Source organism: Serinus canaria, chromosome 5 (assembly GCF_022539315.1).
Source record: "Serinus canaria isolate serCan28SL12 chromosome 5, serCan2020, whole genome shotgun sequence".
NCBI lineage: Eukaryota > Metazoa > Chordata > Aves > Passeriformes > Fringillidae > Serinus > Serinus canaria.
Genome location: NC_066319.1, coordinates 38,384,735 through 38,392,658, shown reverse-complemented (window position 1 = coordinate 38,392,658; position 7,924 = coordinate 38,384,735).

Here is a 7,924-nt window from a genome sequence, read left to right as displayed (position 1 = left end):
CAAGTTCATCTACACAATCAATCAATTTTTCTTGAAATTGCATGGGGTCTGGAGGCCACCAAGCAAAGCAAAATAATTTTGAAATCCCGTCACAACAATATGCCAATGAATAGTCTTCTATAGAAATATTAATATAGAGTATATAGAGTACATTGCCATTATTTTCTTTAAAAATAGTTCTGCTAAGATGCATTAGAGCATTTAGCTAGTTCATGTGAGTTTTTAAAACCATTTCTCTCTTTTTTCTAAAAATTTATCTCCATTCATCTTTCTGTGTGTAAAAGTGAAAGCATGCACTTTCAAGCTGAATAATAGATTTGAATTATGTAGTACCTGTGTTAAATACAACCAAATGTATGTTATTGTGTCAGGTGCCAATCTTGCAAATTACTTTCTCTTGTAAGATCACTGAACACACATTAATGAGCATTGTTGCAACAATAGCATCCATATATTACCAAAAGGCCAAGCTGCCCAAAATATTAAATACTGCCTAAAAAACATCATCACAGTATTCCAGTACTGTTAAATGACTAAAAAAGTGTTTTGTTGTCAAATAGTACTATATATAATTCGGAAGTAATAAGTAATCTTATTATATTCTTTAATATTATAAAAATTACCATCAATGACACTGTAATGTGTATTGTTAATACATCATTTGGCATATTTAGATTAGCAATGAGCAGATGAGCTGATGTTGCAGAATATACTCTTCAAACTACCTACAAACACCATTATTAATGCCTCACTCTTTGACAGTAAGATTAGCCTCCTCTCCAGGCACCAGGCCTCCTTATTTGAAAGACAAAATGAAGCCCCCATGATCCAAGGGGAGAACATCAGTGCTCTGATACATCACTTAGACACACTAAAGTTTATGGGGACAGATGGGATCCACCCAAAAGTACCGAGGGAACTGTTGGAAGTGCTCACTAGGTGTAATCATTTACCAGCAGTCCTGGCTAATCAGGGAGATCCCAGCTGACTGAAAGTAAATGTAATGCTCTTCTACAAAAAGGGACTGAAGGAGGATCCAGGGAACTATAGGCCTGTCAGCCTCAGTGCCCAGAAAGGTCATGAAGAAAATCATCTTAAATGCCATCACGTGGCATGTACAACCAGGGGATCAAGCTCAGCCAGCATGGGTTTGTGAAAGGCAGGTCCTGTTTGACTCACCTAATCTCCTGTGACAATATGTCCTGTTTGGTGTGAAGTAAAGACAGTCAATGCTGTGTTCCTTTAGCCAAGTTTTAGTCAAGTTTTTTACACCATTTCCCACAGCACACTCATGGAGAAACTGGCTGCTCATGATTTAGACAGATGCATTTTTCACTGGTTAAAAACTGGCTTGATGGCCAAGCCCAGAGAGTGGTGGTGAGAGGAGTTGCACCCACCTGGTGGCCTGTCACTGGTGCAGTTCCCCTGGGCTCACTATTGATGTCAGTCCTGCGAAACATCTTTATTGATGATCTAGATGAGGGGACGGAGTACACCTTCAGCAAGTTCCCAGAAAACACCAAGCTGGCCAGGAGTGATCTGCCCGAGGATAGGAAGGTTCTAGAGAGAGATCTAGACAGGCTGGATCAACGGGCCAAGATCAGTTGACATCCCATAAGGCAAATTGCCTTAAGTTTCAGTCACCAGTCCCGCCCTTCAGTCACAAAAACCCCAGGCAGTGCTAGAGGCTAGGGGCAGAGTAGCTAGAAATCTGCCACGTGGAAAAGAGCCTGGAGGTGCCAGTCAGCAGTGGCAGGACATGACCCAGTGTGTGCCCAAGTGGCCAAAAAAGCCAGTGGCACCTGGCCTGTATAAGTGGGGCCAGCAGGACCAGGGCAGGGATTGTCCCCCTGCACTGGACACTGCTGAGGCCACACCTCAAGTTCTGTGTCCAGTTCCAGGCCCCTCGCTGCAAGAAACACATGGAGGTCCTGGAGCATGTCCAGAGAACAACAGAACTCATGAACCATCTGGAGTACAAGTCTTGTGAAGAGTGGCTGAGGGAGGTGGAGGTGATTAGTCTGGGGATGTGGGGCTGAGGAGACATCACTCTCTACAGCTACCTGAAAGGAGGTTGTAGTGAGGTGGGAGTTAGTCTCTTCTCCCAAGTCATAAGCATTAGGACAAAAGGATACGGACCAGGTCACAGCAGGGGAGGTTTACATTGGACACTAGGAAAAATGTTTTTCCAGATAGGTTTGGCAATCTTTTGGAATAGGCTGCCCAGGGAAGGGGCATGCCGGGAGGCATTTGAAAGAGATGTAGAGGCGGCACTCTGTGACATAGCTTAGTGAAGAACTTGGCAGTGTTAGGTTAATGGTTGAACTCAATGGTCATAGAGGTTTTTTCAAACTGAATTATTAATATTAATTATATGAAACATTGTATCATCAAGTACAGATGGCAAATGAGATTTCTGAAATATTGTACTTCTACTGAAGTATTGGAAACATTTCTGACATGTCAACAGGCAAATATTGTAAGGAAAATTTCAAAATGCACATTTTTTAAAATTAAGAATTAAAAAAAAAAATAATCCATTTTCTTCAACAGAATTCTAACCCATTTAACAGGAGTAATTTTGCTACCACAAAAGTTGCTAGGAAATAATAATTCTTCTCTGTAGAATAATGCCTGCCAGCTGAAACTGCTCAGGTGAGGGCTGCATGTCCACTGTAGGGCTCTGCTGCATGTCCACTGTAGCCCCACAGCAGAATGAAGGGAAGGGATGGAAGGGAAAATTCTGTCTGTGACTCACTCCTAGAGATTCCCTGTCCCTTACTCTTCAGAATAAATTGTGTGCATCTTTGGCTCTTGGCTGACAAGGAAAATTGGCTGCTAATGCTCTGGAATTCTATGCCTACCGCTCTCCTTTTTCCACTCAGCTTGAAGAGACACAATCAGGGCCAAACTACAATCAGTGGAAGGAGCTAAACAAGCAGCTGAAACAAGGCCCTTAGAGATTCAGATGTTTTCTCACTTTGACTAGACCTCTGCTTTATGACAACTAGACCTTGAAACAACAAACTCACAAATATCAGGCCACCAAAAAGCATTCCATGTGTGTCTGTCTCATCCTCTTTTCATTCTGATCTTCTATCTCTTTCTTCTCAACACCTGTATCTGTGTTTCCATGTAGCTTTTCCAACCTTGTTCATCTCATTTATGTAAGTTTAGGCCAAAGATATCTGGTATCTCTGTACATAACACTGCCCAATAGAAACATACCCCATTCTTGGTTATTCTCATCAGATCATTGTCAATGTAATAAATGTTATTTGTTATAAGTGTTATTTGTTATAAGTGTTATTTGTTTCACAATAAACGTAAATAACAATTTTAAGGCAAAGTAATCGTTTACATCAAAGCTGCAGAAGGAATTAAGTTAGGGTTTTATTTTAGCGTCTGGTTATAGTTTTGGAATAGTATAATGCTAAAAACTGACAACATATGAGAAAAGATTTTATTCCATCTTGGCAACAAATGTGTCCTACTGTCTGTATACACTTGATACGCATTCTCTACTGAAAATTCGAAGCTTTGTGAAACTGATATACTAATGACAGTTTTTGTCACGTGAAATAACACAAAACTTAAAGGATATTGAGCATTAAACTATTTTCTAGGAAGGCATCCACTTGTTAAATGTAGATTAGGATTCTATTTATACATTGTTCCATGTGTAATCTTCTTTCCAATCTCATAAAGAAAAGCCTAACCCAACATCTGACCGAATGAACCTTAATTGGTTTTTTCCTCTAACCTTAAGCTGCAAGACCAGTATGAAGACCTGTTTTATAGAAAATCTTTTTTTAAAGAGCAGGTGGTAAGGAAACAGCTTGCAGACCTCTGCTATAAAGTATCAGAACCCTAAGCATGGGAAAAACAATACCATCTCACAATAGTACTAAACCTGCTTCACCTGCTTATTATATGTTAACAGCTCATCTTCAGGCCAAGATTTATTTTCTGCTGCTTGAGATTCTTTCTGAACTTCTGAGGGGAAAAAATGGTGTAAAAGATAAGTGTAAAAAAAATGTTAAAAACATTTTTGTCCTCCCTGACAGGTAATTCAGTACAGAATTTATTATATGCAATTATTCTTTCAAGACCTACAAAATACCTAGAACATTGTATCAACTTTATCTGAAGCCAAATATTTCCTCAATATTTCCTCAGCTAATTAGATTTCCAAAAATAAACATAGTAATAGGAAAAGGACCTACAATAATTAACATTAAATAGCATTTATAAAATTTCTTATCAAAGTTCTGGTCTGTTTTTCCTACAGACTGCACTGGTAAGAAAAACAGCTAAATATAAGAAGAAACATATATCAGAAATTTATATGAACAGATGTATGATCCTTTAAAGCAAATAAATCAGTAATGCCTCTAAACATTATGCAATTCCCCAAACATATCTAAGTTCAAATATTTGAATTTTGAAAACAGTTTGAATGACAAGAATAGAATGATGGGCACTAATACATATGAATATAGATGGATATCTTATGATTCCATTTCCCTAATCAGCATGCTACTTAATAAAAGCCAAATTCTTTATATCCAGCAGTTGGAAAATAAATCCCATATGAAAAGGAAAGAACAAGAGGCATAAAAAGGAGAGAGAGAAAAAAGAGCATATACTTGTGACTTATGAAGTATCAAAATGTTTTCAAGGAGTGTTGAATTTCCTTTCCATTTTTATCAGTTTAAAATATGAACTACCTATCTTAACAACTCACAAGCAAGTAGAAGCACTATAAACTTATTATATTTTAACATTCCTAGATAATTCAGAATGTTACCAAGCTTGCTTGGCGAAAACTTGGCAGGACTTGAGGTCCATTTTTTATTTCCTTATGTTCTATTGGTGCCGATTGTATAAGCAAGAGAAGAAAGCGAGTGTTAAACAAGAATGCTAAAATAAAATTATATTACTGCCTTACAGAAAAAAACAACATCAAAAGAAGGTATATGTGTAAATTAAATTTTGAGCCTTCATTACACAAATTAGTTTGAAAGAAACAAGTGCATTCATAGACAAATGATCTTAGGCTCATCTTTTGCAAACATTTACATACATGTTTAACACTTTACTATAAATGACTCCTCCATGGAACTGCTCATATTAGAGATGTTTACAGGCTGAGTGCAATTCTCAGTTAATCGTTTTCTCCAGAAGAGAAAATTATAATTCCTGCACTAGCAGGAAAGCAATTACAAAATTTAAAGTTGTTTTTAGTTCACAAACATACTATTCTTGCTTGTCAAAGCAGTGGTTCAATAATTCCCCTTTTTGGATTAAAAAAAAAAAAAATTAAAATGCAGCACCAGCTCTCAGCACAGGTGGTAGTTTTAAGGGCAGTGTGTGTTCTGAGCTCCTGGTTAGCACACACAGACTTTACCCATTGAGCCACACACTGCCTTGAGGAGCCCGGTGCTAAAGATAGCAACAACAAACAAGTATCACATCCAAGCTACATTTCATTTGAGAGTACTGATCTTTAAAACTGCTACTGAAGCATTAAATATTTCTGGGGAAAGAAGCCACAAGCTAATGAATTAATGAAGCAAAGCTACCAGTTGAACTTGTATTAGAAACAGTCTGATACATCATAGTTTACTGACACTATAAATGTCCACATGCTTTTTAATGTAAGAATCTTCTACACAGTAGATTTTTTATTCTACTGAGTGTATTGTCCACCTATCAATTTAAAAAAACTGGTTTCTAAGGCCTAGTCTTTTTTGCAAAACTTCAATATCATGTATGAAGAATGGTTTGAACTGTAACATTTTTCCCTTGTATATTAGAAAATGAAAAGGAAAAATGGAGTCTGTAGGCTAACAAAAAGTGATATATAAAAGGTGTGACATATAATGCCACAAAAATGTAAACTAGAAAACAATAGAAAGCTATGGCCTTGCATGTACATGTTGTACATGTCGGTGCCTTGCTTTTAAACAAATCCTTAGTAATTTATCTGCCTTTGACAGAAAAGACAGCATAAGAAAAAAACAATTCATAGTACTTGTTTTTTTCATTACCATAAGAACAATGAACTAAAGTAGAGGAGTGGAGAAACAGCTCAGACTAAAAGAAAGAGATTCATCATTGTCTCCTCAAGCTATACCAACCAACTTCCCTCTTCTTTTCAACACATGCATGTTTTCAAGCATGTTGATTGCCAAGGACTATTAATTATTACAGTCTTTCTAAGCCAACTGTGATTCTTTGCCTATGCAATTTATCCAATTCATGGAATCAAAGAGAAATTTTCACAAAGCCCTTTGCTCAACCTGGCTGGATCAACTTGGATCAACCTGGCTGGATCAACTATGTTTTTAAAGTATTGCATAATATGCAAATTTTACATATTAATTTTCCTGCTGTGTGAAAACCAACAGAATTATATGAGCAAATATTATCTTAATTTCATTTTAGACACCTGTACATGGTATGTGATTGCTTTCCTTTGTTGGGTGTGGTGTTTTCTCTTTTGTCCATTCACCCTGGTTGAATCACAGGCACAACACTATTGTGTTATTTTAGTAAAATTATGTGTACTGTCAATATATATAATATGGGCCAAATATTTGCATTAACAAAAACAAGGCCAAAGAGGTGTGATATGCACTTTGGGAGATAAAAGAACTGTGGCAACTCTTAATTCCTGTGGGAATCTGTTCTTGAGTGTTCTGGCCATCCTTGAGGAAGACGGTTCCTGCACCAGTATTTTAACCTAAGAAGTGATGAAAACTTCTACTGTGCCTTTAAAAAAAATCTTTAATTAGACATAGCATTCCTCCCAGAGGTGCAGAAAACTATTTAGGTACTCCAGCACTTTGATAACTTATTATAAACCATTTTAACATTTTCAGCCATTTTGCTATGTTTGTGGTACCCTTTGTGGTTGAAAAGACTCTTATGAAGCTTATGAACCCTTACATAAAGAAAACTAAGGATTTATTATTGTTGTTGTTTGGGTTTGGGTTTTGTTTGTTTTTTAATAATTACCTCTAAATATATCTGATTTTTATCTGATAATTCTTTGATTCCTCATTTGCTAGCTGCATGCTATTATAGGAAATTATTTTCCTCTCTGTTTTGAATAAAAAGTGCAGAAAAGACCCTGATAAATGGCAAAAAAAAGTCATTTGAAATGTGTAGGTATGCAAATATGTTTTAACATGGTCAATTTATACAAGTTGTTCATACACACAGAGCGAATGACCCTTTGGCAAAGCTTGAAACTCTGAGAGACGACAATCTATCTGATCAAAATAAATTTGTTTTCATATTATAATAGCAGCTTACTCACCTAATTAGGATTGCTCTCCAATTTTGTTAGACTCAAGTGTAAAAAGATACTCCCTGCACCATAAAGTCTGTAGCATTTTTAAGACAACCATAAATTACATGGGCCTAATGATGATAAGGAACTATAAAATTATTGCTGATAAAATGTAGCAAACTGAACTGGTTACTTTCAGAATACGTTACAGAAGTCCACAACCATAAACCATCTACCCAAGATCCGTCCCTAGGTAGTTTCATGCAATTATATTAAAATAAAATATCTCTTTAAAAAAAAAACAAAAACAAAAAACCAAAATTTGTTTTGAAAAAAAATCTTCAGGTGTCCAAGAGTGGTGGAGCCCACCTCTGGAGAGTAACTCCCTTCAGCAAGTGGCAGAAAGTCCCACAGCCTTTGCCATGATTAACCATGTTGACTGTACTCAATCTGTGTGCTTCCTGAATTTAAAATGTATTGCAAACTCATAATAAAAAGCATCAGAGTCTTGAATTAGGTAAATTTTAACAGATGCTAAGACCATGAGAAAAGAATTCCACAGGTTATCTGTAAGCAAAAAATAAGAAAATCAATATGAAAAGTCAGGTGTTTCACCACTTGAAC